Source organism: Pristiophorus japonicus, chromosome 28 (assembly GCF_044704955.1).
Source record: "Pristiophorus japonicus isolate sPriJap1 chromosome 28, sPriJap1.hap1, whole genome shotgun sequence".
NCBI classification, from domain to species: Eukaryota; Metazoa; Chordata; class Chondrichthyes; family Pristiophoridae; genus Pristiophorus; species Pristiophorus japonicus.
Genome location: NC_092004.1, coordinates 1,271,546 through 1,292,739, shown reverse-complemented (window position 1 = coordinate 1,292,739; position 21,194 = coordinate 1,271,546).

Genomic DNA, 21,194 nt, shown 5'->3' with positions numbered 1-21,194 from the left:
TTCTGGTTTCTATTTCTGACTGTGATCAGTTGGTCAGTTTCTGGTTTCTAGATCAAACTGTGGTCAGTTGGTCATCTTCTGGTTTCTAGTTCAGACTGAGGTCAGTTGGTCAGTTTCTGTTTGCTAGGTCAGACTGTGGTCAGTTGGTCAGTTTCTGGTTTATAGATCAGACTGTGATCAGTTGCTCAGTTTCTGGTTTCAACGTCAGACTGTGGTCAGTTGTCCAGTTTCTGGTTGCGTCGGTCAAACTGTGGTCAGTTGGTCAGCTTCTGGTTTCTAGTTCAGACTGAGGTCAGTTGGTCAGTTTCTAATTGCTAGGTCAGACTGTGGTCAGATGCTCAGTTCCTGGTTTTTAGGTCAGAATGTGGTCAGTTGGTCAATTTCTGATTTCTAGGTCAGACTGTGGTCAATTACCCTGTTTCTGGTTTCTAGGTCAGACTGTGGTCAGTTGCTCTGCTTCTGGTTTCTTGGTCAGACTGTAGTCAGTCGGTCAGTTTCTGGTTTCTCAGTCAGACTGTGGTAATTTGGGCAAGAAACGAATTTCTCGGTCAGACTGTGGTCAGTTGCTCAGTTTCTGGTTTCTATGTCAGTCTGTGGTCAGTTGCTCATTTTCGGGTTGTCTCGGTCTGACTGTGGTCAGTTGGTCAGTTGCTGGTTTCGAGGCCAGACTGTGCTCAGTTGATCAGTTGCTGGTTTTTCGGTCAGACTGTGGTAAGTTTGTCAGTTTCTGGTTTCCTAGGTCAGACTGTGGTCAGTTGCTCAGTTGCTCATTGCTAGGTCAGACTGTGGTCAGATGCTCAGTTCCTGGTTTTTAGGACAGACTGTGGTCAGTTGCTCAGTTTCTGGTTTCTAGGTCAGACTGTGGACAGTTGTTCATTTTCTGGTTTCCAGGTCAGACTGTGGTCAGTTGTTCAGTTTCTGGTTTCTAGGTCAGACTGTGGTCAGTTGTTCAGTTTCTGATTTCTCCCTCAGATTGTGGTCAGCTGGACACTTGCTGTTTGCTGGGTCATGCTGCGGTCAGTTGATCCGTTGCTGGTTCCTCGATCAGACTGTGGTCACTTGCTCAGTTTCTGGTGTCTTGGTCAGACTGTGGTCAGTTGGTCAGTTTTGGGTTGTGTCGGTCTAACTGTGGTCAGTTGGTCAGTTTCTGGTTGCTCGGTCAGACTGTGAGCATTTTCAGTTGCTGGTTTCTCTGTCAAATGTATGGCAGTTGCTCAATTTCTGGTTTTCCGGTCAGACTGTGGTCAGTTGATCATTTTCTGATTTATAGGTTAGATTGTGGTCAGTTGTCCAGTTTCTGGTTTTTTAGGTCAGACTGCGGTCAGTTGCTCAACTTCTGGTTTCTAGGTCAGGCTGTGGTCAGTTGCTCACTTTCTGGTTTCTAGGTCAGACTGTGGTCAGTTGATTATTTTCTGTTTTCTCGGTCAGACTGTGATCAGTTACTCAGTTTCTGGTTTCTAGGTCAGACTATGGTCAGTTGATCAGTTTCTGGTTTCTAGGTCAGACTCTGATCAGTTGCTCAGTATCTGGTTTCTAGGTCAGACGGGAGTTAGTTGCTCAGTTTCTGGTTTCTTGGTCAGACTGTGGTCAGCTGCTCTGTTTCTGGTTTCAAGGTCAGACTGTAGTAAGTTGGGCAAAAACTAGTTTCTAGGTCAGATTGTGGTCAGATGCTCAGTTTCTGGTTTCTTGGTCAGACTTTTGGTCAATTGATCGCTCAGACTGTAGCCAGTTGCTCAGTTTCTGTTTCCTAGGTCAGACTGTGATCAGTTGCTCATTTTCTGGTTTCTCGCTCAGATTGTGTTCAGTTGCTCAGTTTCTGGTGTCTTGGTCAGACTGTGGTCAGTTGGTCAGTTTTGGGTTGACTCGGTAAAACTGTGGTCAGTTGGTCAGTTTCTGGTTGCTCGGTCAGACTGTGGACAATTGGTCAGTTTCTAGTTGCTCGGTCAGACCGTGGGCAGTTGCTCAGTTGCACGTTGCTCTGTCAGACTGTGGTCCGTTAGTCAGTTACTGTTTCCATGGTCAAACTGTGGACAGTTGGTCACTTGCTGGTTTCTGTGTCTCACCTGTATCAGTTGCTCAGTTTCGGGTTGTAGCTGTCAGACTGTGGGCAGTTGGTCAGTTGCTGGTTTCCCTAGCAAACTTCTATCAATTGCTCAGTTTCTGGTTTTCAGTTCAGTATGTGGTATGTTGCTCATTCAGCAGTTGGTCAGTTTCTGGTTTCTAGGTCAGACTGTGGTCAGTTGCTCAGTTTTGGGTTATCTCGGTCAGACTATGGCCAGTTGATCATTTTCTGGTTTCCAGGCCAGGCTGTGGTCAGTTGCTCAGTTTCTGATTTCTAGGACAGACTGTGGTCAGTTGCTCAGTTTCTGGTTTCTAGGTCAGACTGTGGTCAGTAGCTCAGTTTCTGGTTTCTAGGACAGACTGTGGTCAATTGCTCAGTTTCTGGTTTCTAGGACAGACTGTAGTCAGTTGCTCAGTTTCTGGTTTCTAGGACAGACTGTGGTCAGTTGCTCAGTTTCTGGTTTCCAGGAAAGACTGTGGTCAGTTGGTCAGTTTCTGGTTTCTAGGACAGACTGTGGTCAGTTGCTCAGTTTCTGGTTTCTAGGACAGACTGTGATCAATTGCTCAGTTTCTGGTTTCTATGACAGACTGTAGTCAGTTGCTCAGTTTCTGGTTTCTAGGACAGAATGTGGTCAGTTGCACAGTTTCTGGTTTCCAGGAAAGACTGTGGTCAGTTTCTCAGTTTCTGGTTTGTAGGACAGACTGTGGTCAGTTGCTCAGTTTCTGGTTGCAGGATCAGGTTGTGGTCATTTGCTCAGTTTCGAGTTGTCACGGTAAGACTGTGGTCAGTTGCTCAGTTTCTGGTTTCTAGCTCAGACTGTGGTCAGTTGGTCCATTGCTGTTTGCTGGGTCAGGCAGTGGTCCGTTGCTCAGTTGGTGATTCCTCGATCAGACTATGGTCAGTTGCCCAGTTGCTGGTTGCTAGGTCAGACTGTAGTCAGTTGGTCAGTTTCTGTTTGTTAGTTCAGACTGTGGTCAGTTGGTTAGTTTCTGGTTTCTATTTCTGACTGGTGTCAGTTGGTCAGTTTCTGGTTTCTAGATCAGATTGTGATCAGTTGCTCGTTTCCAGGTCAGATTCTAGTCAGTTGTTCAGTTTCTGGTTGCCTCGGTTAGACTGTGGTTGGTTGGTCAGTTTCTGGTTTCTAGGACAGAGTGAGGTCAGTTGGGCAGTTTCTGGTTGCTCGGTCAGACTGTGGTCAGGTGCTCAGTTTCTGATTTCTAGGACAGACTGTGATCAGTTGCTCAGTTTCTGGTTTCGAGGACAGACTGTGGGTCAATTGCTCAATTTCTGGTTTCTACGACAGACTGTGGTCAGTTGCTCAGTTTCTGGTTTCGAGGACAGACTGTGGTCAGTTGCTCAGTTTCTGGTTTATAGGACAGGCTGTGGCCAGTTGCTCAATGTCTGGTTTCTAGGTCATACTGTGTTCAGTTGCTCAGTTTCTGGTTTCGAGGACAGACTGTGGTCAGTTGCTCAGTTTCTGGTTTCTCGGACAGACTGTGGTCAGTTGCTCAGTTTCTGGTTTCTAGGACAGACTGTGGTCAGTTGCTCAGTTTCTGGTTTCTCGGACAGACTGTCGTCAGTTGCTCAGTTTCTGTTTTCTTGGACTGACTGTGGTCAGTTGCTCAGTTTCTCGTTTCTAGTACAGACTGTGGTCAGTTGCTCAGTTTCTCGTTTCTAGAACACAATGTGGTCAGTTGCTCAGTTTCTGGTTTCTAGGAAAGACTGTGGTCAGTTGCTCAGTTTCTCGTTGCAGGATCAGGCTGTGGTAATTTGCTCAGTTTCGGATTGTCACGGTAAGACTGTGGTCAGTTGCTCAGTTTCTGGTTTCGAGCTCAGACTGTGGTCAGTTGGTCCATTGCTGTTTGCTGGGTCAGGCAGTGGTCAGTTGCTCAGTTGGTGGTTCCTCGATCAGACTGTGGTCAGTTGCCCAGTTTCCGGTGTCTTGTTGAGACTGTGGTCATTTGTTTAGTTTCGGGTTGTCTCGGTGAAACTGTGGTCAGTTGTTCAGTTTCTGGTAGCTCTGTCAGACCGTGGTCAGTTGGTCAGTTTTGTGTTGTCTCGGTCAGACTGTGGTCAGTTGGTCAGTTTCCAGTTTCTTGGTGAGACTTTGGTCAGTTGTTCAGTTTCGGGTTGATGCGGTCAGTCTATGGTCAGTTGCTCAGTTGCTGGTTGCTAGGTCAGACTGTGGTCAGTTGTTCAGTTTCTGCTTGTTCGTTCAGTCTGTGGTCATTTGGTCAGTTTCTGCGTTCTATTTCTGACTGTGGTCATTTGGTCAGTTTCTGGCTTCTAGAACAGACTGTCATCAGTTGATCAGTTTCTGTTTTCTAGGTCAAAATGTGGTCAGTTGTCCAGGTTCTGGTTGTGTCGGTCAAACTGTGGTCAGTTGGTCAGCTTCTGGTTTCTAGTTCAGACTGAGGTCAGTTGCTCAGTTTCTGGTTGCTCGGTCAGACTGTGGTCAGTTGCTCAGTTTCTGGTTTTTAGGTCAGACCGTGGTCAGTTGGTCAATTTCTGATTTCCAGGTCAGACTGTGGTCACTGGCTCAGTTTCCGATTTTTAGGTCAGAGTTTGGTCAGTTGCTCAGTTTCTGGTTTCAAGGTCAGACTGTGATCAGTTGCTCAGTTTCTGGTTTTTGGTCAGACTGTGGCCAGTTGGTCAGTTTCTGGTTTCTAGATCAGACTGTGGTCAGTGGGTCAGTTTCTGGTTTCTCGGTCAGACTGTGATCAGTTGTTCAGTTTCTGGTTTCTCGTTCAGACTGTGGTCAGTTGCTCAGTTTCTGGTTTATAGGTCGGACTGTGGTCTGTTGCTCAGTTTCTGGTTTCTAGGTCAGACTGTGGTCTGTTGCTCAGTTTCTGGTTTCTAGGACAGACGTTGGTTTGTTGCTCAGTTTCTTGTTTCTAGGTCAGACTGTGGTCTCTTGCTCAGTTTCTGGTTTCTAGGTCAGACTGTGGTCTGTTGCTCAGTTTCTGGTTTCCAGGACAGACGGTGGTCTGTTGCTCAGTTTCTGGTTTCTAGGTCAGACTGAGTTCAGTTGCTCAGTTTCTGGTTCTTGGTCAGACTGTGATCAGTTGCTCAGTTTCTGGTTTCTAGATCAGACTGTGGTCAGTTGGTCAGTTTCTGGTTTCTCGTTCAGACTGTGGTCAGTTGCTCAGTTTCTGGTTTCTAGGTCAGACTGTGGTCTGTTGCTCAGTTTCTGGTTGCTAGGACAGACAGTGGTCAGTTTCTCAGTTTCTGGTTTCTAGGTCAGACTGTGGTCAGTTGCTCTGTTTCTGGGTTCTAGGTCAGACTGTGGTAAGTTGGGCAAAAACTTGTTTCTAGGTCAGACTGTGGTCAGTTGGTCAGTTTCGGGATATCTCGGTCAGACTGTGGCCACTTGTTCAGTTGCTGCTTTATTGGTCAGACTGTGGTCAGTTGCACAGTTTCAGGTTATCTCGGTCAGACTGTGGCCAGATGGTCAGTTTCTGGTTTCTCGGTCAGAACGTAGCCAGGTGGTCAGTTTTTGGTTTCGAGGACAGACTGTGGTCAGATGCTCAGTTTCTGGTTGCAGGATCAGGCTGTGGTCAGTTGCTCAGTTTCGGGTTGTCACGGTAAGACTGGGGTCAGTTCCTCAGTTTCTGGTTTCTAGCTCAGACTGTGGTCAGTTGGTCCATTGCTATTTGGTGGGTTGCTCAGTTGCTGGTTCCTAGATCAGACTGTGGTCAGTCGCCCACTTTTTGGTGTCTTGGTCAGACTGTGTTCAGTTGTTCAGTTTCGGGATGTCTAAGTCAGACTGTGGTCAGTTGCTCAGTTTCGGGTTCTCGCGGTCAGACTGTGGTCAGTTGCTCAGTTTCGGGTTCTCGCGGTCAGACTGTGGTCAGTTGCTCAGTTGCTGTTTGCTCGGTCAGACTGTGGTCAGTTGCTCAGTTTCGAGTTCTCGCGGTCAGACTGTGGTCAGTCGCTCAGTTGCTGGGTGCTCGGTCAGACTGTGGTCCATTGTTCGGTTACTGTTTCTCAGGTCAGACTGAGGTCAGCTAGTCAGTTACTGGTTCCTAGTTCAAACTGTGGGCAGTTGGTCAGTTGCTGGTTTCTAAGTCAAACTTATGTCAGTTGCTCAGTTTCTGGTTTTCAGGTCAGACTGTGGTCAGTTTCTCATTTTCGGATGGCTCGTTCAGACTCTGTTCGGTTGGTAAGTTTCTGCTTTCAATTTCTGACTGTGGTCAGTTGGTCAGTTTCTGGTTTCTAGCTCAGACTGAGGTCAGTTGGTCAGTTTCTGATTTCTATGTGAGACTGTGGTCAGTTGCTCAGTTGCTGGTTTCTAGGACAGACTGTGGTCAGTTACTCAGTTTCTGTTTTCTCGGACAGACTGTCGTCAGTTGCTCAGTTTCTCGTTTCTAGGACAGACTGTGGTCAGTTGCTCAGTTTCTGGTTTGTAGTACAGGCTGTGGTCAGTTGCTCAGTTTCTCGTTGCAGGATCAGGCTGTGGTCTTTTGCTCAGTTTCGGATTGTCACGGTAAGACTGTGGTCAGTTGCTGAGTTTCTGGTTTCTAGCTCAGACTGTGGTCAGTTGGTCCATGGCTGTTTGCTGGGTCAGGCAGTGGTGAGTTGCTCAGTTGCGGGTTCCTCGAACAGACTGTGGTCAGTTGCCCAGTGTCTGGTGTCTTGTTCAGACTGTGCTCAGTTTGTCAGTTTTGGGTTGTCTCGGTCAGACTGTGGTCAGTTGCTCTTTTGCTGGTTTCTTGGTCAGACTGTGTTAAGTTGGGCAAAAACTAGTTTCTAGTTCAGACTGTGGTCAGTTGGTCAGTTTCGGGTTATCTCGGTCAGACTGTGGCCAGTTGGTCAGTTACTGGTTTCTACGTTAGATTGTGGTCAGTTGCTCAGTTTCGGGTTATCTGGGTCAGACTGTGGTTAGTTGGTCCGTTGCTGTTTTCTGGGTCAGGCTGTTTTCAGTTGCTCAGTTTCTGGTTTCTAGGACAGACTGTGGTCAGATGCTCAGTTTCTGGTTGAAGGATCAGGCTGTGGTCATTTGCTCAGTTTCGGGTTGTCACGGTAAGACTGTGGTCAGTTGTTCAGTTTCTGGTTTATAGCTCAGACTGTGGTCAGTTGCTCAGTTTCTGGTTGCAGGATCAGGCTGTGGTCATTTGCTCAGTTTCGAGTTATCACGGTAAGACTGTGGTCGGTTGCTTAGTTTCTGGGTTCTAGCTCAGACTGTTGTCAGTTGGTCCATTGCTGTTTGCTGGGTCAGGCAGTGGTCAGTTGCTCGGTTGCTGGTTCCACGATCAGTCCGTGGTCAGTTGACCAGTTTTTTGTGTCTTATTCAGACTGTGGTCAGTTGGTTAGTTTTGGGTTGTCTGGGTCAGACTGTGGTCAGTTGGTCAGTTTCTGGTTGCTCAGTGAGATTGTGGTCAGTTAGTCAGTTTCTGTTTGTTAGTGCAGACTTTGGTCATTTGGTCAGTTTCTGGTTTCTATTTCTGACTGTGGTCAGTTGGTCAGTTTCTGGTTTCCAGATCAGACTGTGATCAGTTGCTCAGTTTCTGGTTTCTAGGTCAGACTGTGGTCAGTTGTACAGTTTCTGGTTGCGTCGGTCAAACTGTGGTCAGTCTGTCAGCTTCTGGTTTCTAGTTCAGATTGAGGTCAGTTGGTCAGTTTCTGGTTGCTAGCTCAGCCTGAGGTCAGTTGGTCAGTTTCTGATTTCTATGTGAGACTGTGTTCAGTTGCTCAGTTGCTGGTTTCTAGGACAGACTGTGGTCAGTTACTCAGTTTCTGGTTTCTCGGACAGACTGTCGTCAGTTGCTCAGTTTCTCGTTTCTAGGACAAACTGTGGTCAGTTGCTCAGTTTCTGGTTTGTAGTACAGGCTGTGGTCAGTTGCTCAGTTTCTCGTTGCAGGATCAGGCTGTGGTCTTTTGCTCAGTTTCGGATTGTCACGGTAAGACTGTGGTCAGTTGCTCAGTTTCTGTTTTCTAGCTCAGACTGTGGTCAGTTGGTCCATGGCTGTTTGCTGGGTCAGGCAGTGGTGAGTTGCTCAGTTGCGGGTTCCTCGATCAGACTGTGGTCAGTTGGCCAGTGTCTGGTGTCTTGTTCAGACTGTGCTCAGTTGGTTAGTTTCGGGTTGTCTCGGTCAAACTGTGGTCAGTTGGTCAGTTTCTGGTTGCTCTGTCAGACCGTGGTCAGTTTGTCAGTTTTGGGTTGTCTCGGTCAGACTGTGGTCAGTTGCTCTGTTGCTGGTTTCTTGGTCAGACTGTGTTAAGTTGGGCAAAAACTCGTTTCTAGTTCAGACTGTGGTCAGTTGGTCAGTTTCGGGTTATCTCGGTCAGACTGTGGCCAGTTGGTCAGTTACTGGTTTCTACGTCAGATTGTGGTCAGTTACACAGTTTCGGGTTATCTGGGTCAGACTGTGGCCAGTTGGTCAGTTTCTGGTTTCTCGGTCAGACTGTGGTAAGTTGGGCAACAACTAGTTTCTATGTCAGACTGTGGTCAGTTGCTCAGTTTCAGGTTATCTCGGTCAGACTGTGGTCAGTTGCTCAGTTTCGGGTTGTCACGGTTAGACTGTGGTCAGTTGCTCAGTTTCTGGTTTCTAGCTCAGACTGTGGTTAGTTGGTCCGTTGCTGTTTTCTGGGTCAGGCTGTTTTCAGTTGCTCAGTTTCTGGTTTCTAGGACAGACTGTGGTCAGATGCTCAGTTTCTGGTTGAAGGATCAGGCTGTGGTCATTTGCTCAGTTTCGGGTTGTCACGGTAAGACTGTGGTCAGTTGTTCAGTTTCTGGTTTATAGCTCAGACTCTGGTCAGTTGCTCAGTTTCTGGTTGCAGGATCAGGCTGTGGTCATTTGCTCAGTTTCGAGTTATTACAGTAAGACTTGGTCAGTTGCTCAGTTTCTGGTTTCTAGCTCAGACTGTTGTCAGTTGGTCCATTGCTGTTTGCTGGGTCAGGCAGTGGTCAGTTGCTCGGTTGCTGGTTCCACGATCAGACCGTGGTCAGTTGACCAGTTTTTTGTGTCTTATTCAGACTGTGGTCAGTTGGTTAGTTTCGTGTTGTCTCGGCCAAACTGTGGTCAGTTGGTCAGTTTCTCGTTGCTCGGTGAGACCGTGGTCAGTTGGTCAGTTTTGGGTTGTCTGGGTCAGACTGTGGTCAGTTGGTCAGTTTCTGGTTGCTCAGTGAGATTGTGGTCAGTTAGTCAGTTTCTGTTTGTTAGCGCAGACTTCGGTCATTTGGTCAGTTTCTGGTTTCTATTTCTGACTGTGGTCAGTTGGTCAGTTTCTGGTTTCCAGATCAGACTGTGATCAGTTGCTCAGTTTCTGGTTTCTAGGTCAGACTGTGGTCAGTTGTCCAGTTTCTGGTTGCGTCGGTCAAACTGTGGTCAGTTGGTCAGCTTCTGGTTTCTAGTTCAGATTGAGGTCAGTTGGTCAGTTTCTGGTTTCGAGGTCAGACTGTGGTCAGTTGGTCAGTTTCTGGTTTCTAGGACAGAGGGTGGTCTGTTGCTCAGTTTCTGGTTTCTAGGTCAGACTGTGGTCTGTTGCTCAGTTTCTGGTTTCTAGGTCAGACTGTGGTCTGTTGCTCAGTTTCTGGTTTCTAGGACAGACGGTGGTCTGTTGCTCAGTTTCTGGTTTCTAGGTCAGACTGTGATTAGTTGCTCAGTTTCTGGTTCTTGGTCAGACTGTGATCAGTTGCTCAGTTTCTGGTTTCTAGATCAGACTGTGGTCAGTTGGTCAGTTTCTGGTTTCTCGTTCAGACTGTGGTCAGTTGCTCAGTTTCTGGTTTCTAGGTCAGACTGTGGTCTGTTGCTCAGTTTCTGGTTTCTAGGACAGACAGTGGTCAGTTTCTCAGTTTCTGGTTTCTAGGTCAGATGTGGTCAGTTGCTCTGTTTCTGGGTTCTAGGTCAGATTGTGGTAAGTTGGGCAAAAACTAGTTTCTAGGTCAGACTGTGGTCAGTTTCTCAGTTTCGGGATATCTCGGTCAGACTGTGGCCACTTGGTCAGTTACTGGTTTATTGGTCAGACTGTGGTCAGTTGCACAGTTTCAGGTTATCTCGGTCAGACTGTGGCCAGATGGTCAGTTTCTGGTTTCTCGGTCAGAACGTAGCCAGGTGGTCAGTTTTTGGTTTCGAGGACAGACTGTGGTCAGATGCTCAGTTTCTTGTTGCAGCATCAGGCTGTGGTCAGTTGCTCAGTTTCGGGTTGTCACGGTAAGACTGTGGTCAGTTCCTCACTTTCTGGTTTCTACCTCAGACTCTGGTCAGTTGGTCCATTGCTATTTGGTTGGTTGCTCAGTTGCTGGTTCCTACATCAGACTGTGGTCAGTCGCCCAGTTTTTGGTGTATGGTCAGACTGTGTTCAGTTGTTCAGTTTCGGGATGTCTAAGTCAGACTGTTGTCAGTTGCTCAGTTTCTGGTTGCTCGGTCAGACTGTGGTCATTGCTCAGTTTCGGATTCTCGCGGTCAGACTGTGGTCAGTTGCTCATTTGCTGGTTACTCGGTAAGACTGTGGTCAGTTGCTCAGTTTTGGGTTCTCGCGGTCAGACTGTGGTCAGTTGCTCAGTTGCTGGTTGCTCGGTCAGACTGTGGTCAGTTGCTTTGTTTTGGGTTGTCACGGTAAGACTGTGGTCAGTTGCTCAGTTTCTGGTTTCTAGCTCAGTCTGTTGTCAGTTGGTCCATTGCTGTTTGCTGGGTCAGACAGTGGTCAGTTGCTCGGTTGCTGGTTCCACGATCAGACCGTGGTCAGTTGACCAGTTTTTTGTGTCTTATTCAGACTGTGGTCAGTTGGTTAGTTTCGTGTTGTCTCGGCCAAACTGTGGTCAGTTGGTCAGTTTCTCGTTGCTCGGTGAGACCGTGGTCAGTTGGTCAGTTTTGGGTTGTCTGGGTCAGACTGTGGTCAGTTGGTCAGTTTCTGGTTGCTCAGTGAGATTGTGGTCAGTTAGTCAGTTTCTGTTTGTTAGTGCAGACTTTGGTCATTTGGTCAGTTTCTGGTTTCTATTTCTGACTGTGGTCAGTTGGTCAGTTTCTGGTTTCCAGATCAGACTGTGATCAGTTGCTCAGTTTCTGGTTTCTAGGTCAGACTGTGGTCAGTTGTCCAGTTTCTGGTTGCGTCGGTCAAACTGTGGTCAGTTGGTCAGCTTCTGGTTTCTAGTTCAGATTGAGGTCAGTTGGTCAGTTTCTGGTTGCTAGGTCAGACTGTGGTCAGTTGGTCAGTTTCTGGTTTCGAGATCAGACTGTGATCAGTTGCTCAGTTTCTGGTTTCTAGGTCAGACTGTGGTCAGTTGTCCAGTTTCTGGTTGTGTCGGTCAAACTGTGGTCAGTTGGTCAGCTTCTGGTTTCTAGTTCAGACTGAGGTCAGTTGGTCAGTTTCTAATTGCTAGGTCAGACTGTGGTCAGTTGCTCAGTTCCTGGTTTTTAGGTCAGAATGTGGTCAGTTGGTCAATTTCCGATTTCTAGGTCAGACTGTGGTCAATTGCCCTGTTTCTGGTTTCTAGGTCAGACTGTGGTCAGTTGCTCTGCTTCTGGTTTCTTGGTCAGACTGTAGTCAGTCGGTCAGTTTCTGGTTTCTCAGTCAGACTGTGGTAATTTGGGCAAAAACGAGTTTCTCGGTCAGACTGTGGTCAGTTGCTCAGTTTCTGGTTTCTATGTCAGTCTGTGGTCAGTTGCTCATTTTCGGGTTGTCTCGGTCTGACTGTGGTCATTTGGTCAGTTGCTGATTTCGAGGCCAGACTGCTCAGTTGATCAGTTGCTGGTTTCTCGGTCAGACTGTGGTAAGTTTGTCAGTTTCTGGTTTCCTAGGTCAGACTGTGGTCAGTTGCTCAGTTGCTGATTGCTAGGTCAGACTGTGGTCAGTTGGTCAGTTTCTGGTTTCTTGGTCAGACTGTGGTCAGCTGCTCAGTTTCTGGTTTCTAGGTCAGACTATGGTCAGTTGCTCAGTTTCTTGTTTCTAGGACAGACTGTTGTCAGTTGCTCAGTTTCTGGTTGCAGGATCAGGCTGTGGTCAGTTGCACAGTTTCTGGTTTCTCGCTCAGACTGTGGTCAGTTGCTCTGTTTCTGGTGTGTTGGTCAGACTGTGGTCAGTTGGTCAGTTTCGGGTTGTCTCGGTCAGACAGTGGTCAGTTGGTCAATTTCTGGATGCTCGGTCAGACCGTGGTCAGTTGCTCAGTTTCGGTTTGTCGCGATCAGACTGGTTCAGTTGCTCAGTTGCTGGTTGCTTGGTCAGACTGTGGTCAGTTGCTCAGTTTCTGGTTTCTAGGACAGACGGTGGTCTGTTGCTCAGTTTCTGGTTTCTAGGTCAGACTGTGATTAGTTGCTCAGTTTCTGGTTCTTGGTCTGACTGTGATCAGTTGCTCAGTTTCTGGTTTCTAGATCAGACTGTGGTCAGTTGGTCAGTTTCTGGTTTCTCGTTCAGACTGTGGTCAGTTGCTCAGTTTCTGGTTTCTAGGTCAGACTGTGGTCTGTTGCTCAGTTTCTGGTTTCTAGGACAGACAGTGGTCAGTTTCTCAGTTTCTGGTTTCTAGGTCAGATGTGGTCAGTTGCTCTGTTTCTGGGTTCTAGGTCAGACTGTGGTAAGTTGGGCAAAAACTAGTTTCTAGGTCAGACTGTGGTCAGTTGGTCAGTTTCGGGATATCTCGGTCAGACTGTGGCCACTTGGTCAGTTACTGGTTTATTGGTCAGACTGTGGTCAGTTGCACAGTTTCAGGTTATCTCGGTCAGACTGTGGCCAGATGGTCAGTTTCTGGTTTCTCGGTCAGAACGTAGCCAGGTGGTCAGTTTTTGGTTTCGAGGACAGACTGTGGTCAGATGCTCAGTTTCTTGTTGCAGCATCAGGCTGTGGTCAGTTGCTCAGTTTCGGGTTGTCACGGTAAGACTGTGGTCAGTTCCTCACTTTCTGGTTTCTACCTCAGACTGTGGCCAGTTGGTCCATTGCTATTTGGTTGGTTGCTCAGTTGCTGGTTCCTACATCAGACTGTGGTCAGTCGCCCAGTTTTTGGTGTATGGTCAGACTGTGTTCAGTTGTTCAGTTTCGGGATGTCTAAGTCAGACTGTTGTCAGTTGCTCAGTTTCTGGTTGCTCGGTCAGACTGTGGTCAGTTGCTCAGTTTCGGATTCTCGCGGTCAGACTGTGGTCAGTTGCTCATTTGCTGGTTACTCGGTAAGACTGTGGTCAGTTGCTCAGTTTTGGGTTCTCGCGGTCAGACTGTGGTCAGTTGCTCAGTTGCTGGTTGCTCGGTCAGACTGTGGTCAGTTGCTTTGTTTTGGGTTGTCACGGTAAGACTGTGGTCAGTTGCTCAGTTTCTTGTTTCTAGGACAGACTGTTGTCAGTTGCTCAGTTTCTGGTTGCAGGATCAGGCTGTGTTCAGTTGCTCAGTTTCTGGTTTCTCGCTCAGACTGTGGTCAGTTGCTCTGTTTCTGGTGTGTTGGTCAGACTGTGGTCAGTTGGTCAGTTTCGGGTTGTCTCGGTCAGACAGTGGTCAGTTGGTCAATTTCTGGATGCTCGGTCAGACCGTGGTCAGTTGCTGAGTTTCGGGTTGTCGCGATCAGACTGGTTCAGTTGCACAGTTGCTGGTTGCTCGGTCAGACTGTGGTCAGTTGCTCAGTTTCTGGTTTCTAGATCAGACTGTGGTCAGTTGGTCAGTTTCTGGTTTCTCGTTCAGACTGTGGTCAGTTGCTCAGTTTCTGGTTTCTAGGTCAGACTGTGGTCTGTTGCTCAGTTTCTGGTTTCTAGGACAGACAGTGGTCAGTTTCTCAGTTTCTGGTTTCTAGGTCAGATGTGGTCAGTTGCTCTGTTTCTGGGTTCTAGGTCAGACTGTGGTAAGTTGGGCAAAAACTAGTTTCTAGGTCAGACTGTGGTCAGTTGGTCAGTTTCGGGATATCTCGGTCAGACTGTGGCCACTTGGTCAGTTACTGGTTTATTGGTCAGACTGTGGTCAGTTGCACAGTTTCAGGTTATCTCGGTCAGACTGTGGCCAGATGGTCAGTTTCTGGTTTCTCGGTCAGAACGTAGCCAGGTGGTCAGTTTTTTGTTTCGAGGACAGACTGTGGTCAGATGCTCAGTTTCTGGTTGCAGCATCAGGCTGTGGTCAGTTGCTCAGTTTCGGGTTGTCACGGTAAGACTGTGGTCAGTTCCTCACTTTCTGGTTTCTACCTCAGACTGTGGTCAGTTGGTACATTGCTATTTGGTTGGTTGCTCAGTTGCTGGTTCCTAGATCAGACTGTGGTCAGTCGCCCAGTTTTTGGTGTATGGTCAGACTGTGTTCAGTTGTTCAGTTTCGGGATGTCTAAGTCAGACTGTTGTCAGTTGCTCAGTTTCTGGTTGCTCGGTCAGACTGTGGTCAGTTGCTCAGTTTCGGGTTCTCGCAGTCAGGCTGTGGTCAGTTGCTCAGTTTCGGGTTCTCGCGGTCAGACTGTGGTCAGTTGCTCAGTTGCTGGTTACTCGGTAAGACTGTGGTCAGTTGCTCAGTTTTGGGTTCTCGCGGTCAGACTGTGGTCAGTTGCTCAGTTGCTGGTTGCTCGGTCAGACTGTGGTCAGTTGCTTTGTTTTGGGTTCTCGCGGTCAGACTGTGGTCAGTTGCTCAGTTTCTGGTTTCTAGGACAGACTGTGGTCAGATGCTCAGTTTCTGGTTGAAGGATCAGGCTGTGGTCATTTGCTCAGTTTCGGGTTGTCACGGTAAGACTGTGGTCAGTTGTTCAGTTTCTGGTTTATAGCTCAGACTGTGGTCAGTTGCTCAGTTTCTGGTTGCAGGATCAGGCTGTGGTCATTTGCTCAGTTTCGAGTTATCACGGTAAGACTGTGGTCAGTTGCTCAGTTTCTGGTTTCTAGCTCAGAATGTTGTCAGTTGGTCCATTGCTGTTTGCTGGGTCAGGAAGTGGTCAGTTGCTCGGTTGCTGGTTCCACGATCAGACCGTGGTTAGTTGACCAGTTTTTTGTGTCTTATTCAGACTATGGTCAGTTGGTTAGTTTCGTGTTGTCTCGGCCAAACTGTGGTCAGTTGGTCAGTTTCTCGTTGCTCGGTGAGACCGTGGTCAGTTGGTCAGTTTTGGGTTGTCTGGGTCAGACTGTGGTCAGTTGGTCAGTTTCTGGTTGCTCAGTGAGATTGTGGTCAGTTAGTCAGTTTCTGTTTGTTAGTGCAGACTTTGGTCATTTGGTCAGTTTCTGGTTTCTATTTCTGTCTGTGGTCAGTTGGTCAGTTTCTGGTTTCCAGATCAGACTGTGATCAGTTGCTCAGTTTCTGGTTTCTAGGTCAGACTGTGGTCAGTTGTCCAGTTTCTGGTTGCGTCGGTCAAACTGTGGTCAGTTGGTCAGCTTCTGGTTTCTAGTTCAGACTGAGGTCAGTTGGTCAGTTTCTAATTGCTAGGTCAGACTGTGGTCAGTTGCCCAGTTCCTGGTTTTTAGGTCAGAATGTGGTCAGTTGGTCAATTTCTGATTTCTAGGTCAGACTGTGGTCAATTGCCCTGTTTCTGGTTTCTAGGTCAGACTGTGGTCAGTTGCTCTGCTTCTGGCTACTTGGTCAGACTGTAGTCAGTCGGTCAGTTTCTGGTTTCTCAGTCAGACATGGTAATTTGGGCAAAAACGAGTTTCTCGGTCAGACTGTGGTCAGTTGCTCAGTTTCTGGTTTCTATGTCAGTCTGTGGTCAGTTGCTCATTTTCGGGTTGTCTCGGTCTGACTGTGGTCATTTGGTCAGTTGCTGATTTCGAGGCCAGACTGCTCAGTTGATCAGTTGCTGGTTTCTCGGTCAGACTGTGGTAAGTTTGTCAGTTTCTGGTTTCCTAGGTCAGACTGTGGTCAGTTGCTCAGTTGCTGATTGCTAGGTCAGACTGTGGTCAGTTGGTCAGTTTCTGGTTTCTTGTTCAGACTCTGGTCAGCTGCTCAGTTTCTGGTTTCTAGGTCAGACTATGGTCACTTGCTCAGTTTCTTGTTTCTAGGACAGACTGTTGTCAGTTGCTCAGTTTCTGGTTGCAGGATCAGGCTGTGGTCAGTTGCTCAGTTTCTGGTTTCTCGCTCAGACTGTGGTCAGTTGCTCTGTTTCTGGTGTGTTGGTCAGACTGTGGTCAGTTGGTCAGTTTCGGGTTGTCTCGGTCAGACAGTGGTCAGTTGGTCAATTTCTGGATGCTTGGTCAGACCGTGTTCAGTTGCTCAGTTGCTGGTTGCTCGGTCAGACTGTGGTCAGTTGGTCAGTTTCTGGTTTCTAGGACAGAGGGTGGTCTGTTGCTCAGTTTCTGGTTTCTAGGTCAGACTGTGGTCTGTTGCTCAGTTTCTGGTTTCTAGGTCAGATTGTGGTCTGTTGCTCAGTTTCTGGTTTCTAGGACAGACGGTGGTCTGTTGCTCAGTTTCTGGTTTCTCGGTCAGACTGTGATTAGTTGCTCAGTTTCTGGTTCTTGGTCAGACTGTGATCAGTTGCTCAGTTTCTGGTTTCTAGATCAGACTGTGGTCAGTTGGTCAGTTTCTGGTTTCTCGTTCAGACTGTGGTCAGTTGCTCAGTTTCTGGTTTCTAGGTCAGACTGTGGTCTGTTGCTCAGTTTCTGGTTTCTAGGATAGACAGTGGTCAGTTTCTCAGTTTCTGGTTTCTTGGTCAGATGTGGTCAGTTGCTCTGTTTCTGGGTTCTAGGTCAGACTGTGGTAAGTTGGGCAAAAACTAGTTTCTAGGTCAGACTGTGGTCAGTTGGTCAGTTTCGGGATATCTCGGTCAGACTGTGGCCACTTGGTCAGTTACTGGTTTATTGGTCAGACTGTGGTCAGTTGCACAGTTTCAGGTTATCTCGGTCAGACTGTGGCCAGATGGTCAGTTTATAGTTTCTCGGTCAGAACGTAGCCAGGTGGTCAGTTTTTGGTTTCGAGGACAGACTGTGGTCAGATGCTCAGTTTCTGGTTGCAGCATCAGGCTGTGGTCAGTTGCTCAGTTTCGGGTTGTCACGGTAAGACTGTGGTCAGTTCCTCACTTTCTGGTTTCTACCTCAGACTGTGGTCAGTTGGTCCATTGCTATTTGGTTGGTTGCTCAGTTGCTGGTTCCTAGATCAGACTGTGGTCAGTCGCCCAGTTTTTGGTGTCTTGGTCAGACTGTGTTCAGTTGTTCAGTTTCGGGATGTCTAAGTCAGACTGTTGTCAGTTGCTCAGTTTCTGGTTGCTCGGTCAGACTGTGTTCAGTTGCTCAGTTTCGGGTTCTCGCGGTCAGACTGTGGTCAGTTGCTCAGTTTCGGGTTCTCGCGGTCAGACTGTGGTCAGCTGCTCAGTTGCTGGTTACTCGGTAAGACTGTGGTCAGTTGCTCAGTTTTTGGTTCTCGCGGTCAGACTGTGGTCAGTTGCTCAGTTGCTGGTTGCTCGGTCAGACTGTGGTCCGTTGTTCAGTTACTGTTTCCCAGGTCGGACTGAGGTCTGCTATTCAGTTATTGGTTCCTAGGACAAACTGTGCGCAGTTGGTCAGTTGCTGGATTTGCAGTCAAACTTATGTCAGATGCTCAGTTTCTGGTTTTCAGGTCAGACTGTGGTCAGTTTCTCATTTTCGGATGGCTCGTTCAGACTCTTTTCGGTTGGTAATTTTCTGCTTTCAATTTCTGACTGTGGTCAGTTGGTCATTTTCTTGTTTCTAGCTCAGACTGAGGTCACTTGGTCAGTTTCTGATTTCTATGTGAGACTGTGGTCAGTTGCTCAGTTTCTGGTTTCTAGGACAGACTGTGGTCAGTTGCTCAGTTTCTGGTTTCTCGGACAGACTGTCGTCAGTTGCTCAGTTTCTGTTTTCGAGGACAGACTGTGGACAGTTGCTCAGTTTCTGGTTTCTAGGACAGACTGTAGTCAGTTGCTCAGTTTCTGGTTTCTAGCTCAGACTGTGGTCAGTTGGTCCATTGCTGTTTGCTGGGTCAGGCAGTGGTCAGTTGCTCAGTTGCGGGTTCCTCGATCAGACTGTGGTCAGTTGCCCAGTGTCTGGTGTCTTGTTCAGACTGTGGTCAGTTGGTTAGTTTCGGGTTGTCTCGGTCAAACTGTGGTCAGTTGGTCAGTTTCTGGTTTCTCTGTCAGACCGTGGTCAGTTGGTCAGTTTTGGGTTGTCTCGGTCAGTCTGTGGTCAGTTGCTCTGTTTCTGGTTTCTTGGTCAGACTGTGTTAAGTTGGGCAAAAACTAGTTTCTAGGTCAGACTGTGGTCAGTTGGTCAGTTTCGGGTTATCTCGGTCAGACTGTGGCCAGTTGGTCATTTACTTGTTTCTAGTTCAGATTGTGGTCAGTTGCTCAGTTTCGGGTTATCTGGGTCAGACTGTGGCCAGTTGGTCAGTTTCTGGTTTCTCGGTCAGACTGTGGTAAGTTGGGCAAAAACTAGTTTCTATGTCAGACTGTGGTCAGTTGCTCAGTTTCTGGTTATATCGGTCAGACTGTGGTCAGTTGCTCAGTTTCGGATGTCACGGTTAGACTGTGGTCAGTTGCTCAGTTTCTGGTTTCTAGCTCAGACTGTGGTTAGTTGGTCCGTTGCTGTTTTCTGGGTTAGGCTGTTGTCAGTTGCTCAGTTTCTGGTTTCTAGGACAGACTGTGGTCAGATGCTCAGTTTCTGGTTGAAGGATCAGGCTGTGTTCATTTGCTTAGTTTCGGGTTGTCACGGTAAGACTGTGGTCAGTTGTTCAGTTCTGGTTTATAGCTCAGACTGTGGTCAGTTGCTCAGTTTCTGGTTGCAGCATCAGGCTGTGGTCATTTGCTCAGTTTCGAGTTATCACGGTAAGACTGTGGTCAGTTGCTCGGTTGCTGGTTCCACGATCAGACCGTGGTCAGTTGACCAGTTTCTTGTGTCTTGTTCAGTCTGTGGTCAGTTGGTTAGTTTCGTGTTGTCTCGGCCAAACTGTGGTCAGTTGGTCAGTTTCTCGTTGCTCGGTCAGACCGTGGTCAGTTGGTCAGTTTTGGGTTGTCTGGGTCAGACTGTGGTCAGTTGGTCAGTTTCTGGTTGCTCCGTGAAACTGTGGTCAGTTAGTCAGTTTCTGTTTGTTAGTTCAGACTTTGGTCATTTGGTCAATTTCTGGTTTCTATTTCTGACTGTGGTCAGTTGGTCAGTTTCTGGTTTCCAGATCAGACTGTGATCAGTTGCTCAGTTTCTGGTTTCTAGGTCAGACTGTGGTCAGTTGTCCAGTTTCTGGTTGCGTCGGTCAAACTGTGGTCAGTTGGTCAGCTTCTGGTTTCTAGTTCAGACTGAGGTCAGTTGGTCAGTTTCTGGTTGCTAGGTCAGACTGTGGTCAGTTGGACAGTTTCTGGTTTCTAGATCAGACTGTGATCAGTTGCTCAGTTTCTGGTTTCTAGGTCAGACTGTGGTCAGTTGTCCAGTTTCTGGTTGCGTCGTTCAAACTGTGGTCAGTTGGTCAGCTTCTGGTTTCTAGTTCAGACTGAGGTCAGTTGGTCAGTTTCTAATTGCTAGGTCAGACTGTGGTCAGTTGCTCAGTTCCTGGTTTTTAGGTCAGACTGTGGTCAGTTGGTCAATTTCTGATTTCTAGGTCAGACTGTGGTCAATTGCCCTGTTTCTGGTTTCTCGGTCAGACTGTGGTCAGTTGCTCTGCTTCTGGTTTCTTGGTCAGATTGTAGTCAGTCGGTCAGTTTCTGGTTTCTCAGTCAGACTGTGGTAATTTGGGCAAAAACGAGTTTCTCGGTCAGACTGTGGTCAGTTGCTCAGTTTCTGGTTTCTATGTCAGTCTGTGGTCAGTTGCTCATTTTCGGGTTGTCTCGGTCTGACTGTGGTCAGTTGGTCAGTTGCTGATTTCGAGGCCAGACTGTGCTCAGTTGATCAGTTGCTGGTTTCTCGGTCAGACTGTGGTAAGTTTGTCAGTTTCTGGTTTCCTAGGTCAGACTGTGATCCGTTGCTCAGTTTCTGGTTTCTAGGTCAGACTATGGTCAGTTGCTCAGTTTCTTGTTTCTAGGACAGACTGTGGTCAGTTGCTCAGTTTCTGTTTGCAGGATCAGGCTGTGGTCAGCTGCTCAGATTCTGGTTTCTCGCTCAGACTGTGGTCAGTTGCTCAGTTTCTGGTGTATTGGTCAGACTGTGGTCAGTTGGTCAGTTTCGGGTTGTCTCGGTCAGACAGTGGTCAGTTGGTCAATTTCTGGATGCTCGGTCAGACCGTGGTCAGTTGCTCAGTTTCGGGTTGTCGCGATCAGACTGGTTCAGTTGCTCAGTTGCTGGTTGCTCGGTCAGACTGTGGTCAGTTGGTCAGTTTCTGGTTTCTATGTCAGACTGTGGACAATTTTTCACTTTCTGGTTTCTAGGTCAGACTGTGGTCAGTTGCTCAGTTTCTGGTTTCTCCCTCAGATTGTGGTCAGTTGGTCCCTTGCTGTTTGCTGGATCATGCTGTGTTCAGTTGATCCGTTGCTGGTTCCTAGATCAGACTCTGGTCACTTGCTCAGTTTCTGGTGTCTTGGTCAGACTGTGGTCAGTTGGTCAGTTTTGGGTTGTGTCGGTCAAACTGTGGTCAGTTGGTCAGTTTCTGGTTGCTCGGTCAGACTGTGAGCATTTTCAGTTGCTGGTTTCTCTGTCAAATATATGGCAGTTGCTCAATTTCTGGTTTTCCGGTCAGACTGTGGTCAGTTGATCATTTTCTGATTTACAGGTTAGATTGTAGTCAGTTGTCCAGTTTCTGGTTTTTTAGGTCAGACTGCGGTCAGTTGCTCAACTTCTGGTTTCTCGGTCAGGCTGTGGTCAGTTGCTCACTTTCTGGTTTCTAGGTCAGACGGTTGTCAGTTGATTATTTTCTGTTTTCTCGGTCAGACTCTGATCAGTTGCTCAGTTTCTGGTTTCTAGGTCAGACTATGGTCAGTTGATCAGTTTCTGGTTTCTCGGTCAGACTCTGATCAGTTGCTCAGTATCTGGTTTCTAGGTCAGACGGGGGTTAGTTGCTCAGTTTCTGGTTTCTTGGTCAGACTGTGGTCAGCTGCTCTGTTACTGGTTTCAAGGTCAGACTGTAGTAAGTTGGGCAAAAACTAGTTTCTCGGTCAGATTGTGCTCAATTGCTCAGTTTCTGGTTTCTTGGTCAGACTTTTGGTCAATTGATCGCTCAGACTGTAGCCAGTTGCTCAGTTTCTGTTTGATAGGTCAGACTGTGGACAGTTGCTCAGTTTCGGGTTGCTACGTCAGACTGTGGACAGTTGCTCAGTTTCGGGTTGTCTCGGTCAGACTGCATTAAGTTGCTCAGTTGCTGGATGCACGGACAGTCTGTGGTCAGTTGTTCAGTTTCT